This window comes from Armigeres subalbatus, chromosome 3 (genome assembly GCF_024139115.2).
Source record: "Armigeres subalbatus isolate Guangzhou_Male chromosome 3, GZ_Asu_2, whole genome shotgun sequence".
NCBI classification, from domain to species: Eukaryota; Metazoa; Arthropoda; class Insecta; order Diptera; family Culicidae; genus Armigeres; species Armigeres subalbatus.
In genome coordinates, this window is record NC_085141.1 from 247,468,677 (window position 1) to 247,491,864 (window position 23,188).

The 23,188-nt window shown below is 43.3% G+C and overlaps 1 long non-coding RNA gene across 1 annotated transcript; it reads left to right on the plus strand.

The window, feature by feature from the left end:
* The first annotated feature begins 16,820 nt into the window (after positions 1-16,820).
* LOC134227791 (uncharacterized) lies at positions 16,821-17,797 on the plus strand. Its single transcript, XR_009983762.1, has 4 exons — positions 16,821-16,912; positions 16,978-17,100; positions 17,163-17,234; positions 17,294-17,797. It is a non-coding gene; the product is annotated as an uncharacterized LOC134227791 (long non-coding RNA).
* Positions 17,798-23,188: the final 5,391 nt, after the last annotated feature.

Below are 23,188 nucleotides of genomic sequence, written 5' to 3' on the forward strand. Positions count from 1 at the left end.
GACACGGTATGTTAAATCGCATGCCAACAATGGGCCCAACGTCTCCGGCCGGCCACCCCACTACTAATCCTATGAACTAACCCTAAACAAAAACTTAAAATTAAATAAAACAATGCTTTAAGATCGATATTTCATTTTCATTTCCTTCTACCAACGTGTTTGTTGATTCGTCCTGGTAATGTCCGTTTCTGCCACCTTGGTGTCGGAGGCTCCTTACACAGATTACAAGCCGACCCTGAGAAAATTGGTGAGCTAGTTAGGGACGTCTGGACGTCCACTCCATAGACATGAGGACGTCAAGGGAGATTGTTGCAAATTTCTCTGAAAACTCCTCCGACATATCATAAAGAAATTACTCCAGAAATTCTCCCGCTTTTTCTTCAGAGACGTCTTCAGAGACTTTATCAGAAATTATCCAAGAATTCTCTCCAAAAATACCTACAAGAATATCCGCTAAAGTTCCGTCAATAACTCTGCCAGAAATATCTCCATATGTTCCATGGAAATGGAAATTTCTTTCGAAAATTTCTCGAGGAACTGCTCCGGGAAATTCCTCTTTCACGAAGAATGCACGACGGAATATACCAAGGAGCTTATAAAAGATTTCATTTTAACCCTTATCCTTCCTTGATACTTTTTAGGCACTAAAAAATAACTTCAAAAAATCTTAACTCCTTTGATTCCTAACTGATTTTGGCGATTCATCTACCTAACGAACCGGCTAGGTCTCTAGTTTTTAAACCTGGGAAGAGAGATGGCATTGGCCATCTGGTTCCGGAATAATTCCGGGGTCGAGTGGGGTACCTTTTTTTCTCAAATCGGATGACCTTGCTAAAAGTCTTAAAACTATTTTTTTATGTGTCCTACTTCATGAAATCACGAGATATGTTCCCTTCCAAGGTTCCTTGGTGGGTTTGGACAGGCTCTGTGGTATTCCGGGGAGCTGGGTCCTCCGAGAAATGGCCACTTTTCGATTTGATCCGAAACCTATCTTGTGACGTCTCAGACTTCATGATTTTGCGAAACAAGCTCAATAGTGTCTAATTTGAGGTACCCAAGTGGTTCTGGTCTTTAGCCGTGCGGTAAGACGCGCGGCTACAAAGCAAGACCATGCTGAGGGTGGCTGGGTTCGATTCCCGGTACCGGTCTAGACAATTTTCGGATTGGAAATTGTCTCGACTTCCTTGGGCATAAAAGTATCATCGTGTTAGCCTCATGATATACGAATGCAGAAATGGTAACTTGGCTTAGAAACCTCGCAGTTAATAACTGTGGAAGTGCTAATTGAACACTAAGCTGCGAGGCGGCAATGTCCCAGTGGGGGATGTAATGCCTATGAAGAAGAAGAAGAAGTGGTTCTGGTCAGGTTCCGTGGCATTCCGGGGACCTGGGTCCCCCGAGAAATGCCCACTTTTCGATTTGATCCGAAACCTATCTTGTGACGTCTCAAACTTACGAAACGAGTTCAATAGAGTCTAATTTGAGATATCTGAGTGGTGCTGGTCAGGTTCAGTGGCATTCCAGGAACCTAGCTCCTTCGGGGAAGTGGCCACTTTTTGAAGCGATCTGAAACCTATCTTGCGATGTCTCAAACTTCATGATTCGCGAAACGAGCTCAATAGAGTCAATATTTGAGGTACCTGAGTTGTGCTGGTCTCAAATTAGACTCTGCTGAGCTCGTTTCGCGGAATCATGAAGTTTGAGACGTCGCATGATGGGTGTTGCCGCTGGCTGCACTGCTCGAAGTAATCCGTCACAGGTGTCATCTGAACTGAACCTGGCACATGGACTGTCAAAAGGAGCAGAAGACAACAGAGGAGATAAGGGAAAAATTGGCATGTGAATCGCAAGCAAAGTGGCAAATCGTTTCTCTAAAATCTAAATTATATATTCTACCTAAACCCATAAGTAAATACCTAAAACTATTTGTGAATTCGTTGATGAATTGGAAGCAAAGCAGAAAGATGTGAGAATTATAATGCATACCTAAAATTATATAAAGCTAATTAAGATTACTATTGCAGCTTACTAAAAGAGGTTAAAACCTAGAATCTAGCGTATAGTTAAAAATATAGTTTCTGCCTAAAAGTAACTTAATCTAACATGCAAACTAGACTACAATCTAATGATTTCCCTGTTTATAGCTAGGATACTCGTGAACTGAGTCGGGTTGAGTAGAGGGATAGTCTGCAAAGTACGAATACCGAAAGTGTAAGCTATCAAATATGTAATCTAGAACTTCCGCTAACTAAAATATATTTACAGTTTAAAGCTGTACCACAATCTACCTAGCGTGTTTGGTCCTGCTGAGAACCCGGTGTCTAGTTCCCCTTCATACTCCCCGCCAACAATGGGTTTCAGATCATATCAAAAAGTGGCCACTACCCCGGGGGAACCAGGTCCCCGGAATGCCACGGAACCTGACCAGAATGAATGCCAATTCTCTTTCTAGGTTTGAAAACTAGAGACCTAACCGGTTCGTTTGGTAGGTGAATCGTCAAAATCGTTTGAGAATCAACGGAGTTATGATTTATATGAAAATACTGAATTTTAACTATTTATTATCGAAAATTGATAAAAAGTTTAGAAATAGGTCAACCAACCAATCACGTACATGCATCACTAGCACAGACATCAAAAATCAATCACTTGCGGGTTTGGATCTAATCCTCAGTTTGAACAAGATTTTACGCATGGCAGACGCATCAAAGAAATCGCAGCGGAGCGGACACAGCATCACGGAGGCGCTAATGACATTTTCAAAGGAAATCCATCGCATTGGTGATGGTGCTCGATGTGTTGCTGCAGATCATTCAACCTCAACGTACCAGAATTTCAAAAAAAAAGGTTGACCATAAAAATAGCACTGTGGCGATCCCGCACCGCCAGTGCCGATGCTGAAAATTTATTACAAATTGTGGTGTCAGTTAGTTGGAAAGGAACATTGGGAAAAGAAAATTGGTTCTTCTCAGGACCAACATTTTACGAAAAGAAAGAGTTAATTGCGAAAATGGACTGTTTCGGTGGCATCGGGTTTGGCGTGGTAGCTTGGTTGCTGTTAGTGATTCCATCCATTCAAATTTACTGCATCATCTCCCACCGACGCGCTATCAAATTCGCTATTTACGATTGAGTTTTGCACTTTGAAAAAAAGTTTATTTCGGATAGTCGGATCAACCTGCTTTTGTATAAAATCAATGAAGACGCCACCTCAGTGGAAACTTTCTAAAGCAACCACCCATCGGTAAACGTCGCTCGGACAGACAGATGCCGAAAGCTAATGTTTTGCAATATGAAGAAACTCTGAAGAAACTGTTGTCGTTCTTCGCAACAATACGCATCTAAGATAAACTACATCTCATAACCAAATTCAGAATCGAGAAAATTTCATAGCATTCTTAGAATTTGTCATTCTTCGAACGGTCCGTTGTCTGCGGAATCTCGATCGAAATGGCTCGCGCGCGTCGAAAAGCAGCTTTCTTATATCTAATGAAGTAATTCCATTAGCCCCGCCCCTTCATTATTCGTTGAGTGCACATTATATTTACACCCATATCAGATCACAAAGGGGCGGGGCTAACGGGCTTAATTTATTAAATACAAGAAAGCTGCTGTTCGGCGCGCGCGAGCCATTTTGATCGGGATTCCACAGAGAGCGGTTCGACATTCAAAGCAGCGGAGTGGACACAGCAGCACTGAGTGGGTGGCAATGCTGAAAATTTATTTCAACTTTTGGAGGCTTAGCGAAAAATCATCGAGTGGCGGTCGGACAGTTGCAACGCAAGGTGTCGACAAGCGATTGGATGCAGTTAGTTATTGGACAGAATGCGCATTGGGAAAAGAAAATTGGTTCTTCTCAGGACCAACATTTTATGGAAAGAGTTAATTGCGAAAATGGACTGTTTCGGTGGCATCGGGTTTGGCGTGGTAGCTTGGTTGCTGTTAGTGATCCCATCCATTCAAATTTATTGCATCATCTCCCTCCGACGCGCTATCAAATTCGCTATTAACGATTGAGTTTTGCACTTTGAAGAAAGTTTATTTCGGATAGTTGGATCAGCCTTCTTTTGTATAAAATGGTGGCTTTTGTATAAAATCAATGAAGACGCCACCTCAGTGGAAACTTTACACAGCAACCACCCATCGGTGAACGTCGCTCAGACAGACAGATGCCGAAAGCTAATGTTTTGCAATATGAAGAAACTCTGAAGAAACTGTTGTCGTTCCTCGCAACAATACGCATCTAGAATAAACTACATCTCATAACCAAATTCAGAATCGAGAAAATTTCATAGCATTCTTAGAATTTGTCATTCTTCCAACGGTCCGTTGTCTGCGGAATCTCGATCGAAATGGCTCGCGCGCGCCTAATAGCAGCTTTCTTGTATTTAATAAATTAAGCCCGTTAACCCCGCCCCTTTGTGATCTAATATGGGTGTTAATAAAATGTGCACTCATAACGATTAATGAAGGGGCGGGGCTAATGGAATTATTTCATTAGATATAAGAAAGCTGCTTCCCGGCGCGCGCGAGCCATTTTGATCGGGAGATCGGGTGCACATTATATTTACACCCATATCAGATCACAAAGGGGCGGGGCTAACGGGCTTAATTTATTAAATACAAGAAAGCTGCTGTTCGGCGCGCGCGAGCCATTTTGATCGGGATTCCACAGAGAGCGGTTCGACATTCAAAGCAGCGGAGCGGACACAGCAGCACGGAGTGGGTGGCAATGCTGAAAATTTATTTCATCTTTTGGAGGCTTAGCAAAAATCATCGAGTGGCGGTCGGACAGTTGCAACGCAAGGTGTCGACAAGCGATTGGATGCAGTTAGTTATTGGACAGAAGGCGCATTGGGAAAAGAAAATTGGTTCTTCTCAGGACCAACATTTTATGGAAAGAGTTAATTGCGAAAATGGACTGTTTCGGTGGCATCGGGTTTGGCGTGGTACCTTGCTTGCTGTTATTGATTCCATCCATTCAAATTTACTGCATCATCTCCCTCTGACGCGCTATCAAATTCGCTATTTACGATTGAGTTTTGTACTTGAAAGAAAGTTTATTTCGGATAGTCGGATCAACCTTCTTTTGCATAAAATCAATGAAGACGCCACCTCTGTGGAAACTATCTACAGCAACCACTCATCAGTGAACGTCGCTCGGACAGACAGATGCCAAGAGATAATGTTTGGTAATATGAAGAAACTTCGTCTTGAGTCGAATTTATGTTGTTACTCTTCACGCATCTCAGATAACCAACAGCTCATAACCAAATTCAGAATCTTGCGAGAAAATTTCATAAGATTCTTAGAATTTGTCATTCTCCGAAAGGTCCGTTGTCTGCTGCGGAATCCCGATCAAAATGGCTCGCGCGCGTCAAAAAGCAGCTTTCTTATATCTAATGAAGTAATTCCATTAGCCCCGCCCCTTCATTAATCGTTATGAGTGCACATTTTATTAACACCCATATTAGATCACAAAGGGGCGGGGCTAACGGGCTTAATTTATTAAATACAAGAAAGCTGCTATTCGGCGCGCGCGAGCCGTTTTGATCGGGATTCGGTTCGACATTCGATGCAGCGGAGCGGACACAGCAGCACGAAGGCGGTCGGACAATTTCAACGCAAGGTGCTGTCAAGCGTTTGGATGCAGTTACTTATTGGAAAGACGCATTGGGAAAAGAAAATTGGTTCTTCTCAGGACCAGTATTTTATGGAAAGAAAGAGTTAATGGCGAAAATAGATTGTTTCGGCGGCATCGGGTTTAGCGTGGTAGCTTGGTTGCTGTTAGTGATTCCACCCGTTCAAATTAATTGCATCATCTTCTCCACCGCGCTATCAAATTTACTAGTTACGATTGAGTTTTGCACTTTAAAGAAAGTTCATATCGGATTGTCGGATCAACCTTCTTTTGTATGCATAAAGACCTTTTTGGAGGACACCATCCTCAAAAATGGTCGAAATGAAGGAGAAATAAGCAGAATCAGAAGTGGCAAAGTAAGGATTATGATGTCCCCGACTGAAAGCCAGTCGAGTGGCTTCAGCGGCCAATAAGTCATGTTAATTTCACGGTTAGAGACTCAAAGTCCATCCAACTGGGAACAACTATTCGACTTCTTGATTCAGTTGGCCTCCGAGCAGTTTGCTCTATGTAAATAAAACGACACAAATTATTATGGCAAGTATGTACCATCAATTTCGAATAGCTACGTAGTCCTACGTCACCTTTGCGTACAACCCGATTGGGCTGCACCTTTGAGTTTTAATGCCTAAAAAGTATCAAGGGAGGATAAGGGTTAATAATCAATGCATTTCTAGTATTCTAGAAGAATAATATTTCTAGAAGAATTTCACATTTTTAGACCAATATATTCTAGTACAAACTGTCAAAGAAGTTCTACAAGCAATTCCTAGAAACCCTGAAGAACAATTCACTTATTTTCTGAATAATTAAATGTCAGGTGGATTTTTTTTAACAAATATTGATTTATTTGACCGAGCAACATCTAGCCGTTTCCTAACAACCAATTCTGATTAAATAAGCTATTTTTTCAGTAGAAAGTGCCTATTTACTTTATATAGAGATTAAAATGAAAATAAATTACAGTTTAGCGTTGCTGAAAACAAATAAGCTGCGATCCGGAGGTGAGCCAGCCAAGGGCTGAAAGCCTCCTTGATAAAGATACAAAAAAAAAATAAAATAAATAAGCTGCTGTGAAAAATTTGGTTTCCCTGTCGGGAACGCTCCCTATCCAATGATTATAGGCAGAGAACAGATGGAAGTAGATAAAGTAGAAAGTTGAAAAAGAAACGACGAAAGAAGAAATAATGAAGCATGAATAAGGGAGATAGAAGAAGGAAGAGTTAGAAAGAAGGAAATAAGGAGGAAAAAAGGAGAAAGAAAAAAGGAAGAAGGTAGAAGGAGGAAGAAGGAAAAACGGACAAGAAAGCAGAAAATAGAAAAAAGGTAAAAAACTTGACAAAATAAGGAAGAGGAAGATAGAAAAAATAGCGAATGTAGAAAAACAAACAAGAGAGGAAAAAAATAATAATGAGCCTGTGCAATATTCAGCCCGAGTGTTGCAATGTTCAGCCAAAAGGCATTTGATCAAATGGCCTAACAGTCGAAAAATGATGGACACAAAGACGAACCGAAACATCCTCTCTGTTGAGACACCGATCACTGAGTACACACCGATAACCAGAATAAGGCTTTTGAATGCCATAAATTACTTTTCAATCCTGAGCAAAGCCGGAGCTAGTTTTGGAAATGCTGTGTGTATCCTGCAATAAAGTATTGCTTGAACCATTTAAAGAGTCTATTTTTGAAGCCCAAACACAATTTCAGGAGAGAGCATGAAATATCCTAAAAAATCCTATAGGATTGATTATACATCCCAGATCATCTTCCGCCATCTGTCACCAATAGTGAATGAGTTCGTGGAAAGTTATCAAGCCGGCTTCGTTGATGGCCGCTCGACAATGGACCAGATCGGCGAATCCTTGAAAAATGCCGTGAATACCAGGTCCAAACGCACCATCTGTTCATCGATTTCAATGCGGTATACGACAGTATAAACAGTGTTACGATAGACGGGGATACACTCGAGGTGGTAGATTAATTCGTCAATCGTGGATCCTTGCTAATGGCTGATAATAATGTTAGTCATGAAATACGAAGGCACCAGATGTGCCATATACAAAACGCTCATAAGACCGGTAGTCATATTCATTCTTCAAGATACGATTACCATCGTTAGAAAACTTTTCCTGCTGTGGGTATTAGTCCAGTAACATGTTATCCCTGCCAAATTTGTTATGTACGTCTCTGCTCCAATGCTGTGTGGCTGGTCACACTGTCCTAGTTGGACGATAAAAATTGAACTTAATGAGAATAATAAACCTGATCGTTTGCAATTATGATTTTAACCGTTGCACAGTAATCTACCTAAATCTCGGCCCGGATGCCATTGACCTCTACATAAAATGGATGACCCCAGGCTTCCTTTCCTGTGCACTGTCTCTCACCGTGTCACTCATGGCCGCAGTCAGTGGTAGCGCCCGTTTTAGCCACTAGTCAGACCGGTTTCCGGTAGGGCAAAGATGTCACGTCCACAATAATTGACGAGCGCGTTGCAATCCCGGCACCAGCGACCGAGGCAAAGGGGAAAAGTTTCATATTTCCTGCTGTGGGTATTTTAAATTTTAAATCCCTTTCGATTCGTACCCTCTTTTTGTGATAGGCCGCTAGTGACGGGTTCGTGTTCTAAGCACGGCACAAGCTTAGATTACACCATCAATTGCTATGGGGATCGCTCGCTGGGCAAGAACCGGTTCACGCTCTTTTTTTATAGAACTTCGATTACCTACTACCAAATGAAGAGACTTTTGCAGAGGGGTATTTTTTGTACCTAAACGTTACGTCCTTGGTTATGATTAGGAACTGCAGTTCGTCTGGCAATTTCCTGCACTGCAATCATTTTCGTCATTTAGCACGAATCTCATTAATTATAATCATGATGCCGGCAGCACCAAATGCATTTCCGCTCTAACCAGAAACTGAAAATCGAGCATGGTTCATCATTCTGCGTCATTCGTTGGGCTTGTGAGGTGATCGCTTCGCTTTTTTTTGCTGTTGATGGCCACCGTTTACCGCCTGATGCCTAATAACCGTACCGTTTTAATTGATTATCTCGCTGTTTGAGATTTGCCATTCACCGCTCGGCTGATGTTAGACAAGTCGCTTCTCGCATCTACCCATCTAAAGTATGTGCCAACAAAAAGAAGATAAATCAGAGCTTTTAAAGGCCCACACATCTCAGACTTTAAGAAAATACATACACTGAAAAACATCCAAAAAGTTGTATTAGAAAACGTCTTTAAATTTTACTAATGATATTTATTTATAAGGACTCACATAACCACTCTCCACGCGAACGACCAATAAAATTTATATTCAAATAAAATCCGTGTTGGTCTCGAATAAGCAAATCATTAAATCCAATCCAAATCCAATCCAAATCCAATCCAAATCCAACCCAAATCCAACCCAAATCCAACCCAAATCCAATCCAAATCCAATCCAAATCCACTCCAAATCCACTCCAAATCCAATCCAAATCCAATCCAAATCCAATCCAAATCCAATCCAAATCCAATCCAAATCCAATCCAAATCCAATCCAAATCCAATCCAATCCAAATCCAATCCAAATCCAAATCCAATCCAAACCAATCCAAACCAATCCAATCCAATCCAAACCAATCCAAACCAATCCAAACCAATCCAAACCAACCAATCCAAACCAATCCAAACCAATCCAAACCAATCCAAACCAATCCAAACCAATCCAAACCAATCCAAACCAATCCAAACCAATCCAAACCAATCCAAACCAATCCAAACCAATCCAAACCAACCAAACCAATCCAAACCAATCCAAACCAATCCAAACCAATCCAAACCAATCCAAACCAATCCAAATCCAACCAAACCAATCCAACCAACCAAACCAATCCAAACCAATCCAAACCAACCAAACCAATCCAAACCAACCAAACCAATCCAAACCAATCCAAACCAATCCAAATCCAATCCAAACCAATCCAAACCAATCCAAACCAATCCAAACCAATCCAAACCAATCCAAACCAATCCAAACCAATCCAAACCAATCCAAACCAATCCAAACCAATCCAAACCAATCCAAACCAATCCAAACCAATCCAAACCAATCCAAACCAATCCAAACCAACCAAACCAATCCAAACCAATCCAAACCAACCAAACCAATCCAAACCAATCCAAACCAATCCAAACCAATCCAAACCAATCCAAACCAATCCAAACCAATCCAAACCAATCCAAACCAATCCAAACCAATCCAAACCAATCCAAACCAATCCAAACCAATCCAAACCAACCAAACCAATCCAAACCAATCCAATCCAAACCAATCCAAACCAATCCAAACCAACCAAACCAATCCAAACCAATCCAAACCAACCAAACCAATCCAAACCAACCAATCCAAACCAATCCAAACCAATCCAAACCAATCCAAACCAATCCAAACCAATCCAAACCAATCCAAACCAATCCAAACCAATCCAAACCAATCCAAACCCATCCAAACCAATCCAAACCAATCCAAACCAATCCAAACCAACCAAACCAACCAAACCAATCCAAACCAATCCAAACCAATCCAAACCAATCCAAACCAACCAAACCAATCCAAACCAATCCAAACCAATCCAAACCAATCCAAACCAATCCAAACCAATCCAAACCAATCCAAACCAATCCAAACCAATCCAAACCAATCCAAACCAATCCAAACCAACCAAACCAATCCAAACCAATCCAAACCAACCAAACCAATCCAAACCAATCCAAACCAATCCAAACCAATCCAAACCAATCCAAACCAATCCAAACCAATCCAAACCAATCCAAACCAATCCAAACCAATCCAAACCAATCCAAACCAATCCAAACCAACCAAACCAATCCAAACCAATCCAAACCAATCCAAACCAATCCAAACCAATCCAAACCAACCAAACCAATCCAAACCAACCAAACCAATCCAAACCAATCCAAACCAATCCAAACCAATCCAAACCAATCCAAACCAATCCAAATCCAACCAAACCAATCCAAACCAATCCAAACCAATCCAAACCAATCCAAACCAATCCAAACCAATCCAAACCAATCCAAACCAACCAAACCAATCCAAACCAATCCAAACCAACCAAACCAATCCAAACCAATCCAAACCAACCAAACCAATCCAAACCAATCCAAACCAATCCAAACCAATCCAAACCAATCCAAATCCAATCCAAACCAATCCAAACCAATCCAAACCAATCCAAACCAACCAAACCAACCAAACCAATCCAAACCAATCCAAACCAATCCAAACCAATCCAAACCAATCCAAACCAATCCAAACCAATCCAAACCAATCCAAACCAATCCAAACCAACCAAACCAACCAAACCAATCCAAACCAATCCAAACCAATCCAAACCAATCCAAACCAATCCAAACCAATCCAAACCAATCCAAACCAATCCAAACCAATCCAAACCAATCCAAACCAATCCAAACCAATCCAAACCAATCCAAACCAATCCAAACCAATCCAAACCAACCAAACCAATCCAAACCAATCCAAACCAATCCAAATCCAATCCAAACCAATCCAAACCAATCCAAACCAATCCAAACCAATCCAAACCAATCCAAACCAATCCAAACCAACCAAACCAATCCAAACCAATCCAAACCAATCCAAACCAATCCAAACCAATCCAAACCAATCCAAACCAACCAAACCAATCCAAACCAATCCAAACCAACCAAACCAATCCAAACCAATCCAAACCAATCCAAACCAATCCAAACCAACCAAACCAATCCAAACCAATCCAAACCAATCCAACCAATCCAAACCAATCCAAACCAATCCAAACCAATCCAAACCAATCCAAACCAATCCAAACCAATCCAAACCAATCCAAACCAATCCAAATCCAATCCAAACCAATCCAAACCAATCCAAACCAATCCAACCAATCCAAACCAATCCAAACCAATCCAAACCAATCCAAATCCAATCCATATCCAATCCAAACCAATCCAAACCAATCCAAACCAATCCAAACCAATCCAAACCAATCCAAACCAATCCAAATCCAATCCAAACCAATCCAAACCAATCCAAACCAACCAAACCAATCCAAATCCAATCCAAACCAATCCAAACCAACCAAACCAATCCAAACCAATCCAAACCAATCCAAACCAATCCAAACCAATCCAAACCAATCCAAACCAATCCAAACCAATCCAAACCAATCCAAACCAATCCAAACCAACCAAACCAAACCAATCCAACCACCCAAACCAATCCAACCAATCCAAACCAATCCAAACCAATCCAAACCAATCCAAACCAACCAAACCAATCCAAACCAATCCAAATCAATCCAAACCAATCCAAACCAATCCAAACCAATCCAAACCAATCCAAACCAATCCAAACCAATCCAAATCCAATCCAAATCCAATCCAATCCAATCCAAATCCAATCCAATCCAATCCAATCCAATCCAAATTCAATCCAAATCCAATCCAAATCCAATCCAAATCCAATCCAAATCCAATCCAAATCCAATCCAAATCCAATCCAAATCCAATCCAAATCCAATCCAAATCCAATCCAAATCCAATCCAAATCCAAATCCAAATCCATTCCAAATACAATCCAAATGTAATCTAAATGCAATCCAAATCTAATCTAATAAAAACCAAAAAAATAGAATAGTATTTCTGTCAAAGCTTGGACAGTAATGGCACAGAAAAATCAAGAAAAAATAATGAATATAATTTACCTTTTCTTTATAATGCACAAATCAGGTTTGAAATCCGCTTGGTATATTTTTAGTTTTCCACCTAATTACTTCTCTATTCTTCAGTAAAAGTCCCTGTTTTGTGTTTCTCAAACCACAAATCCTCACTCTGTCCTTTACGTTTATCGTCAGACAAAATGAAGCACAAGAAAGATAGCGACTGTTTCTGGTTGTGGTTTCACGGTTGTTCTGCTGCAAATAAAATTTCCCCAAGTGAAGCCACAAAGAAAATGAATGTGTAGTCATTTTTCCACCTCCGTTCTTGCTTTTGGTCCTTGACAAAAAGGGAAATGAAACGCGATTTTTTTTACCATTGACCGCTTAAAGTGGCAGCGTCTTTGCAAATGGTTAGGATTCATGGAAGACAAAAAAAAACGATGATGATCCAGTTTGTTTGCTTGAATTGTTGGGTAGGTATCGCTGGGTAATTTGGTCAAAATATTCAAATACAACGAAAATGTCTGCGAAATATACTTATTTAAAAATTAATGCAAATGATTCGTTTCTACACTTTGAAAGTATATTCGATAAAACATCAAGAAAGCTTGCATTTTGGACCAGCTTCCCTTCCACCAAATTGACATGCGGTTTCTGCGGTTGAACCTGGTGCCTACCTGGCCGAGATTAGGACTTCAACTTTGGCAAGCTGATCCACGGACAATGTTGCGTTGGGCAATGAATATTTGACTACCGTAGCACCGAATCTGGGATTCGATTCCTGCGCAAGTGTCATTGACCCGTCGCATCTGGCAGAGGCAAAACACGACTAAAATGTTTCCATAAGGCAAAGAATTCGCACGCTGGCCGTGGCGGTGTTTCATGAAAGCGAAATTCGTTCAACTAAATTCTCGTGTTTCTACAGAACTACCAACTACCAGCACACGTCACAAGGAAGCAATCAGCGAAAGGATTTGCGATTACTGTGTGGAATGGTACGCGTCGTACAGTTTGACGTGTGTGTTGTGCATATTGGACAAGACAAGGTTGGTATGAGAAGTGGAGAAGCGAACGAGACGTGGAATGAATTTGAGCGTGGAGAATTAGATTATTTCTAGCAATAAATTTGAGAACATAAACGTGCTTTGATTGTCGATTACATCAGGGGGTACCATACAGAAGCACATTTTATTCTAACGTTATATAGTTTTGACGTGTTTTTGTTCATATTCTATCAAAGCCACGGTAAACTAGGCGTTAAGCGTCAAGGAACATAAGATCCACCTCCTTAGGGAAGATCCATTAATTACGTAACGCAAAAATTGGGCATTTTCAACTCCCCCTCCTCCCTATGTCACACTTTTTGTATGAAGCATCTAAAAATTATGTATGGGTCGTCACACTTCGCCCAACCCCCCTCCCCTCTCTAAGCGTTACGTAATTTGTGGACGCTCCCTTATTGAAGAGAGTAGTGCCAAGGGTCGTGAGAATGTTTGCGATATTCAATTTCGTTTTCTGATTTTCGTAAGTATTTCGTGATTTGTTATTTTGAAGAAAAAAAAAACAGATGTGTCTCACATTTCTGTACATATACACACACAAACATACAGACACGCACATACACACACATACAGACATCACCTCAATTTGTCGAGCTGAGTCGATTGGTATATAACACTATGGGTCTCCGAGCCTTCTATAAAAAGTTCGGTTTTCTGAAAGGCAAAAAGAGAAAAGTGAGACACTTTTCAGCGTGGGACAAATAGTGAAAATGCGAAATTGTCCCTCGAAATGCGGCGTTTGATCATTTTACGCTTGTGGGCTATCTTCCTCGCTTAACAAAAGTCTTTTGACCAAGCTGATTATAAAATTTTACATTATGAGCTTTCCCATACTATGAAATTGTTGTGGCTGATGTGAGGTATATATCTTTGGTAATCATGAGAAAGGTAGTATCACTAAGTTGTGGATCGAAAAGAGTTTTATTTGCGTTACATCGGAAGTGATTTTGACTACAGATATGCAAGCATGAAATCACAAAGAAAGAAAACATGCCGTCGTCTCGATCCCGTTTAGGTTTCTGAAAACTTTGCAGACAATTACATTAGCTACTTTACGTACTTACTTCTAGGGAAGGAAAGCTTCCTCTAGCTTTTTTGCCAGATTGCGTCTGCTTGTTGGTTGTATTTCTTACCGAAAAACGACAAACCCTTCTCGTGTACACGAGTGATTATCGTCCAAATTCTTTTTGAATAAATATACATTCGAATTTCCAGACGTGTTGTTTGGCACCATCCATCTCAGCCCCTCGTCGTCTGGTTTCAAGTTTGTTTGAATCACAGCGTCCAAATCAGAACGAATTCTTCGACAATTTTTCGAAACAATCGGCTTATTAGAATTCCTCTCCATGGGCGAATGCCTCGCGAAATCAAGTTTTTTTTCCTCTTGTGAGAAATCGCACCGTCGTCAGTCGTCATCGCCGCCGTCGTGGGTGGTTGGTTGGTTACACACCGTACCGGAAATCTGATTACCATTTTGCACCATAACTCCGGCCATCACCAGGACCTGAGCCGGGCCGATACTCTTACTTCTCGGAATTGGCGTTCTACACCCGAACGACTAAGGCACGGGCGGCCAAAAAATACGGGGAAAAAGAAAATCATGAGGGATTTGCTTGCGATTTACGCGCTTGATTCGTGTTCGTTGAAAGAAACTTTTACAAACTCGCATAATTCTCCACCGAAAAAGCGACCAAAGAAATTATTTATTTTGTGCATGCACACGACAACGACAACTCTTGAGCGGGAGCGTTGAGCTCAAGCTGCTACAACTGGCGTCTCTGGTTGGTGTGGGGTGGGGACTTGGGGGTTTGGGGGATGGCACCCAAAGCCATTGAACTTCGTAGCCAAGGAAGTGTAAAAAAGCAGGAATAACAACAATGACGTCGAGGACGACGTCGGCCACGACCACGCCGACGAAGGAAAGTGACAATGAACTCTCTGGGTTAGAGGCGAAGGCAACCCAGCCAAGCCAAGCCGAGAGGTGACTAAACTAATAAAATTTCCAAAAAATGGTTTCTGTCTCGTTGTGGGGGCTCGTATCTTTATACGCATCCATATGCAGCGAAAGGTGGGTTATCCACCCTTGGAGGGTTGCCTTTGGGTTGTTCTCAAGTGACAAATGGAAGAAGGTTGAATCTGATTTGTCTGATGACGGTGTCCCTTGGGAAAACAGCTCGAGCATTCGTTTAATCGAGTCAGAGTATTCGATTTTTTATACGTGATATGACCTATTACTGAACCTAATCTGAACCGACTTTCATTTGTAATAAACTAACTCACTATTATATGCTTATCTATCGGTGGCCCATCAAATACGCTGCGATGGCTGATGAATTGGCGTCACCCCGTTTTATGACATTATGTCAAGAAATGCTTCGCCGCACCAACTGCGATAAGATAAAGGTTGACGATTACGCTGCCACACGTATCGCATGCGAACTAAACTCACTACTGGAGTGATGAAAGAGCTGTGGGAAAATTTGCACAATTCACGCAAGGAGTATACAAGCGTGATAACGATAATGGTGCCCTAATAGGAGTGATTGTTTGCTTCCGAGAATAGAACAGAAATATCAAAACAACTGAAATTTTAGCTACATGTATGAAGCCATAGTTCGTAGGTGTCAAATTATTTCAACTTTTCAGAGGAATGAAATTATGGGAACGTAAGAACATGTACCTATAGGTATACGATTTTTCAACCAACCATCCTAATTATTTTATTATTACAGGTGCAAATTCTCATTAAATATTTGGTACTTCGGGTTTTAACAGGGCCCAGGGAGGACAGTACCATCAGATCATAAGTACAGTAACACCGTAACAGTTGTAGCGTCTTGAATTTTGAAGAAAGCTACCAAGCTCGAAATGAAATCGATCTAGAGTGCGAGGCTAACAATTGACAGTTTGACTGAAAGAAAAAGAACAACCCGAGCGAGATCGGGCAGGTTTGTCTATCACGGAGATTTGAGAGTACACATTTTATGGTTTAAAATCACCCACCTTTTAAAGCTTGTTACGTTTGCCTTTGATTAGTGAATATTAGATCTCAAGCAATATTTGTAAAAGTCCGAAACAACGAAAAGTATTCCGTCATCACCACGCACGTCTCCAGCGAACCACATTGGCAGAAATAGATCAGGCGAAATGCACTTTCGGTTCAGTGCACCATGTTCGAAAACCAAATGTTGGTTGAATACGTTCCGTGTATGCCAAAAAGGAACAGACCTATGTGAGACTGACAGTTGTCAATTTGACGTTTTCCTGAAGACACGCATACCACCACAGAAGGAGAAAGAGTAACGGAAAATCCAAACGTTATCGTCACTCGTCTACAACCATTTGCCGGTGTCGGAAGGCAAAAAGAAACGTGATCGCGTTTAGTGAAATTTCCCAGCTTGCCACAAAAGGCGAAGTGTTCCGGATCACTTTCAAGTGTCCGGGTTTCGGAAGTTTCGCATCGTCTGCTGGTGGAAACCACGGAAAAAGGTAAGACACCGAAGATTTCGTGTCGGAAAGCAGCTTAGGAAAACCTAACCTGAAATATCCTACAGGCAGCACACACGTGCATTCCACGGATCACGGAAGTACGACGAGAGTGAGACTTTCCATTCGCCCGGAGGAACGAACCGCGCTGACCGGTGGCGAGAGGAACAAATACGCCGCGATAAAATAAGGTAACCCGTAATGAACAACCATACGGTGATGATGTTTTGCTAATCATGATTTGTTCTAACAGTCGTGTACGGCATCACACCTTGGCGCAACCACTCAAAGAGCACACATCCGGAGCAAGCACGAACCCCGCAGGGTAGGTCGCAAATGACCCAAATAGATCGTTCCGCTAATGATCATGCTTCCGTTTCCTAGGGTTCTTTTAGAGACTCGGTTTTTTCATCGGCCAACACAAGGCGTGGCCCGGCAACCACATTGGTCAACACGGAAATCCGGATCGTGTGTTATTCGGTTCCGCAGCAGGAACGAAGCAGTTGCGGCGTAGCGAGCGGCGAAAGGTGTGTGGAAGACTCGACGGAAGGAGGTGCCTCGGAGGGACCCCATCCAGCTACCCGGTCGCACTGGACGGCCAGAGGGGTCTCCAGCAGAGGCATTGACGTGGCGGGTCGGAAGCAGATCGGGAGTGACGTGCGTGGGATGGTAATGCGACAGGCGAGTTGCCGCGGCGGTGAGAGGACCGCCAAGAAGCTGGTGCAGGGGGACGCCCCGAAGACCGTGAGTAACACAGTATGTGCTTTGTGAGATAGGAAGATAGAGAAAGAAGAAGGCAGAGAGAAAGGAGGAGAAGAGAGATGAATAGGAGGTAGGAAGTAACAGAGGAAAATGGGTGCATTACCCTAAATACATGTATTAAATTGAGATTTGTGGTTATTTGATTTGTGTTGGTGCTTTGGCCCTCCAGTCTAATTGCTTCTTTTGTCCGCTTTGGTAGTTCTGCTCTACCCGCTACCGGAAACTCGCAATAAGCTATATGAAGCTGTCAAAAAAGTGGGGGATTTAAAAATTTATGAAATGGGTGGAAAATGCCCACCTTGAGACAGCTCTGTTTTGTGCGGAATATGGGTGTTTTTCACTCGTTTATGGTTGAAAAAATACTTAGCACCTTTCTAAGAATCTGCCTCTGTAGACTTATTTCAGAATAAGAAAAATGTCTTCAAATAAAGCGTTTAAGCTAGTGCTTAATTTACCAAACTATTGGCCTGGATCTGCCGTTGTCAACAAGCTTCAAGGTAAGTGTTTCTGAATCTAATATAGATATCTGTGCTCATATCAAATATTCCTAGAGTGATAAAAATAATGTTATGCTTTCCGTAGATTACACCCGAAATTACATCATTCCGGATATGCTTTTTCAAAAGCGGCACAATCCAATGTGAAACAAGATAGATGACGGAATATATGGGTATCTAAAGACATCAAACTGAATTGCCAGAATTCAGAAGGACTTGAAGAGCCTGCGACGAGGTCAGCAGTTTTAATTAAGAAGTGTTTTTAAATAGCTGATTTGAAGCTTAAATATGTATATTTTACTTTTAAGAAACAATAAATAAGTTAAATTGTGTGTTATGTAATTTAAATATTTCGATTCGATATTAGTTTCATTACCAAATCCTCAGAACCGCTGAATGATTCGACTAAATGGGTATTTTTCACCCATCTGGATCAGTTTTGCTTTTGAGAAGGTGGGTGAAAAGTAAACATCACTTTTGACGTACAAACCTCCTTCCCATTTATGGGTAAAGGCCATTTACTCATTTTATGGGTTAGTCCAGTTATCTCCAAGATGGGTGAAAAAACACCCATTTCTGAGTTTTCCCATTTCTCCGTGTAGTCTACCTATATCGTATGGAAATTTCGCTTGGACAACTCAGCACCTACTCAGCACGCGCATTTTCGCCTCCTTTGCAGGAAAACATCTGCCGGGTCGACTAGTCTTCTTATCTATATATATAAAAATGAAATGGTCTGTGTTCGAATCCGCATAACTCGAAAACGGCTGGATGAATTTTCTTCATTAATTCAGCAGGTATGTTCATTATCGTTTCCGACGGGTTTATATGATATTTCCTCATGCGAAAATTACGAATAAGGTTGAGTAAATCGTGAAATACTAAAATTAAGATTCGTGTGGAAAATTCGCATGGGCATTTACGCCTACTATGCAGGACAACGTCTGCCGGGTCGACTAGTTCTTTATATAAAAAAGAGTTTGCATTTCCTTTGAGGCAACATAACTCACAAACGGGTTGACCGATTTATACGGTTTTCTTACTAATCGATTCGTCTTGGGCTCTTCTGTGTTTATCTTTATATTTTATACAAAAAAAAAACTGGTACACTTGACAAGGATTGTCGAAATACAACGTTTTCAAGAGTTCTGAAGCGCGAATTGAAATCGATCTAGAGTGCGCAGCTATAATTAAACAAACAATTGAATTGACAGTTATAAAAAACCACGACTCACGAGCGAGATCGGGCAGTAAGCCACAGGAGGCCACAGAAATTTGTTATTTCCTCCTGCTTGGGTGACCTTCGTCAATGCAAGCCGATTGGCCCCAATCATGATGCGGATTGGCCACGATAAGTTGTCGAAGCGGGTTGGCAGGACGAACTGCTCTAAAAGCGAATTGGTCGACCGATGGCACGGCAAATGCTGGGTAAAGCGTACCATTATTGGTACTTCGCGTACCTGAAGGAATAAAATAGACCCCATCTCGCGGTCCTTAGCCTCTTACCCAGCAACTCCTATCTCTACCTCCCCGCGGTGCTGGCCGGGATACGAGCAACCTTAGGGAAGATCGGGTAACCAACCCCGGTGGGAACTATGGTCGTATGCTGACAGGGAAGGGGGGGTTTGCTCCTCTCCGGAGGTGCAAATCTTATTGAGTGTCTGTTCTCCATGTTAGGGGCGGCTGATCATCGTCCGAGTGCCAGCGAGGGACTCTAAGTAAAACTGTGCACCATGGTCCACCGGAAATAAGGAGGAATGGTCATCCGGTAATTTAGGGGTTTGGTGTCAGGCCCTGCAAGCCAGCCTTTAAAAATCTTAAGCAACGAACAATCAACAAGAGAGTACGGACCGGAACCATCGGCGAAGACCACTGCGACGAAAAGGGACTAGCGATTGGAAACTCGGTTCGTGGAACTGCAAATCTCTCAACTTCATCGGGAGCACACGCATACTCGCCGATGTGCTCAAGGACCGTGGATTCGGCATCGTAGCGCTGCAGGAGGTTTGTTGGAAGGGATCAATGGTGCGAACGTTTAGAGGTAATCATACCATCTACCAGAGCTGCGGCAACACACACGAGCTGGGAACAGCTTTCATAGTGATGGGCGATATGCAAAGGCGTGTGATCGGGTGGTGGCCGATCAATGACAGAATGTGCAGGTTGAGGATCAAAGGCCGGTTCTTCAACTTCAGCATAATCAACGTCCATAGCCCACACTCCGGAAGCACTGATGATGATAAGGACGCATTCTACGCGCAGCTGGAACGTGAGTACGACAGCTGCCCAAGCCACGACGTCAAAATCATCATAGGGGATTTGAACGCTCAGGTTGGCCAAGAGGAGGAGTTTAGACCGACTATTGGAAAGTTCAGCGCTCACCGGCTGACGAACGAAAACGGCCTACGACTAATTGATTTCGCCGCCTCCAAGAATATGGCCATTCGCAGCACCTACTTCCAACACAGCCTCCCGTATCGGTACACCTGGAGATCGCCACTGCAGACAGAATCACAAATCGACCACGTTCTGATTGATGGACGGCACTTCTCCGACATTATCGACGTCAGGACATATCGTGGCGCTAACATCGACTCTGACCACTATCTGGTGATGGTTAAACTGCGCCCAAAACTATCCGTCATCAACAATGTTCGGTACCGACGACCGCCGCGGTACGACCTAGAGCGACTGAAGCAACCTGATGTCGCCACTGCATACGCGCAGCATCTCGAGGCAGCGTTGCCGGAAGAGGGTGAGCTCGATGGGGCCCCTCTTGAGGACTGCTGGAATACAGTCAAAGCAGCCATTAACGACGCAGCGGAGAACAACGTCGGGTATATGGGTCGAAGTCGACGGAACGATTGGTTCGACGAAGAGTGCAGACAGATTCTGGAGGAGAAGGACGCAGCGCGAGCGGTCGCGCTGCAGCAAGGTACCCGGCAGAACGTGGAACGTTATAGACGGAAGCGGAGACAGCAGACCCGCCTTTTTCAGGAGAAGAAACGCCGCCTGGAAGAAGCGGAGTGCGAGGAGATGGAACAGCTGTGCCGTTCTCAAGATACACGCAAGTTCTATCAGAAGCTCAACGCATCCCGCAAAGGCTTCGTGCCGCGAGCCGAAATGTGCCGGGATAAGGATGGGAGCATCTTAACGGACGAACGTGTGGTGATCGAAAGGTGGAAGCAGCACTACGAGGAACATCTGAATGGCGCTGAGAGTACAGGCAATGTAAGTCAAGGCAGCGGAGGAGATGACTACGTCAGTTCAGCGGACGATGGAAGCCAACCAGCCCCCACCTTGAGGGAAGTTAAGGATGCCATTCAACAGCTAAAGACCAATAAAGCAGCTGGTAAGGATGGTATCGGAGCTGAGCTCATCAAGATGGGCCCGGAAAAGCTGGCCACTTGCCTGCACAAACTGATAGTCAGAATCTGGGAAAACGAACAGCTACCGGAGGAGTGGAAGGAAGGGGTTATATGCCCCATCTACAAGAAAGGCGACAAACTGGAGTGTGAGAACTTTCGAGCGATCACCATCCTTAATGCCGCCTACAAAGTGATATCCCAGATCATCTTCCGTCGTCTGTCACCATTTGTGAACGAGTTCGTGGGAAGTTATCAAGCCGGCTTCGTTGACGGCCGCTCGACAACGGACCAGATCTTTACTGTACGGCAAATCCTTCAAAAATGCCGTGAATACCAGGTCCCAACGCACCATCTGTTCGTTGATTTCAAGGCGGCATACGACAGTATAGACCGCGTAGAGCTATGGAAAATTATGGACGAGAACAGCTTCCCTGGAAAGCTTACCAGACTGATCAAAGCAACGGTGGATGGTGTGCAAAACTGTGTGAAGATCTCGGGCGAACACTCCAGTTCGTTCGAATCGCGCCGGGGACTAAGACAAGGTGATGGACTTTCGTGCCTGTTGTTCAACATTGCGCTAGAAGGTGTCATGCGGAGAGCCGGGTGTAACAGCCGGGGTACGATTTTCAACAGATCCAGTCAATTTATTTGCTTCGCGGATGACATGGACATTGTCGGCCGAACATTTGCAAAGGTGGCCGAACTGTACACCCGCCTGAAACGTGAAGCAACAAAAGTTGGACTGGTGGTGAATGCGTCAAAGACAAAGTACATGCTTGTGGGTGGAACCGAGCGCGACAGGGTCCGCCTGGGAAGCAGTGTTACGATAGACGGGGATACCTTCGAGGTGGTCGAGGAATTCGTCTACCTCGGATCCTTGCTAACGGCTGACAACAACGTTAGTCGTGAAATACGAAGGCGCATCATCTGTGGAAGTCGGGCCTATTACGGCCTCCAGAAGAAACTGCGGTCGAAAAGATTCGCCACCGCACCAAATGTGTCATGTACAAGACGTTAATAAGACCGGTAGTCCTCTACGGACATGAAACATGGACAATGCTCGAGGAGGACTTGCAAGCACTCGGAGTATTCGAGAGACGGGTGCTTAGGACCATCTTTGGCGGTGTGCAAGAAGACGGTGTGTGGCGGCGAAGAATGAACCATGAGCTCGCCCAGCTCTACGGCGAACCCAGTATCCAGAAGGTAGCTAAAGCCGGAAGGGTACGATGGGCAGGGCATGTTGCAAGAATGCCGGACAGCAACCCTGCAAAGATGGTGTTCGCTTTCGATCCGGCAGGTACGAGACGACGTGGAGCGCAGCGAGCGAGATGGGCAGACCAGGTGCAAAACGACTTGGCGAGCGTGGGGCGTATTCGAGGATGGAGAGATGCGGCCTCGAACCGTGTATTGTGGCGCCAAATTGTTGATTCAGTGTTATCTGTATAGATGTAGACTAAATAAATGAAATGAAATGAAGCGGGCTGGCCATGATTGGGTCGCAACGTGTGATGGCCGGACAGAATGCTCTCGAAGCGGGGTGGCCTCTCGATGGAGCGGTCTGCCACGATTGGGTCTCGGAGTGGGTTGGCCGACCTGACGGGTCAAGAGCCGGATTGGCTACACAATAGCAAGAACGGCCTGATTTCCCAATT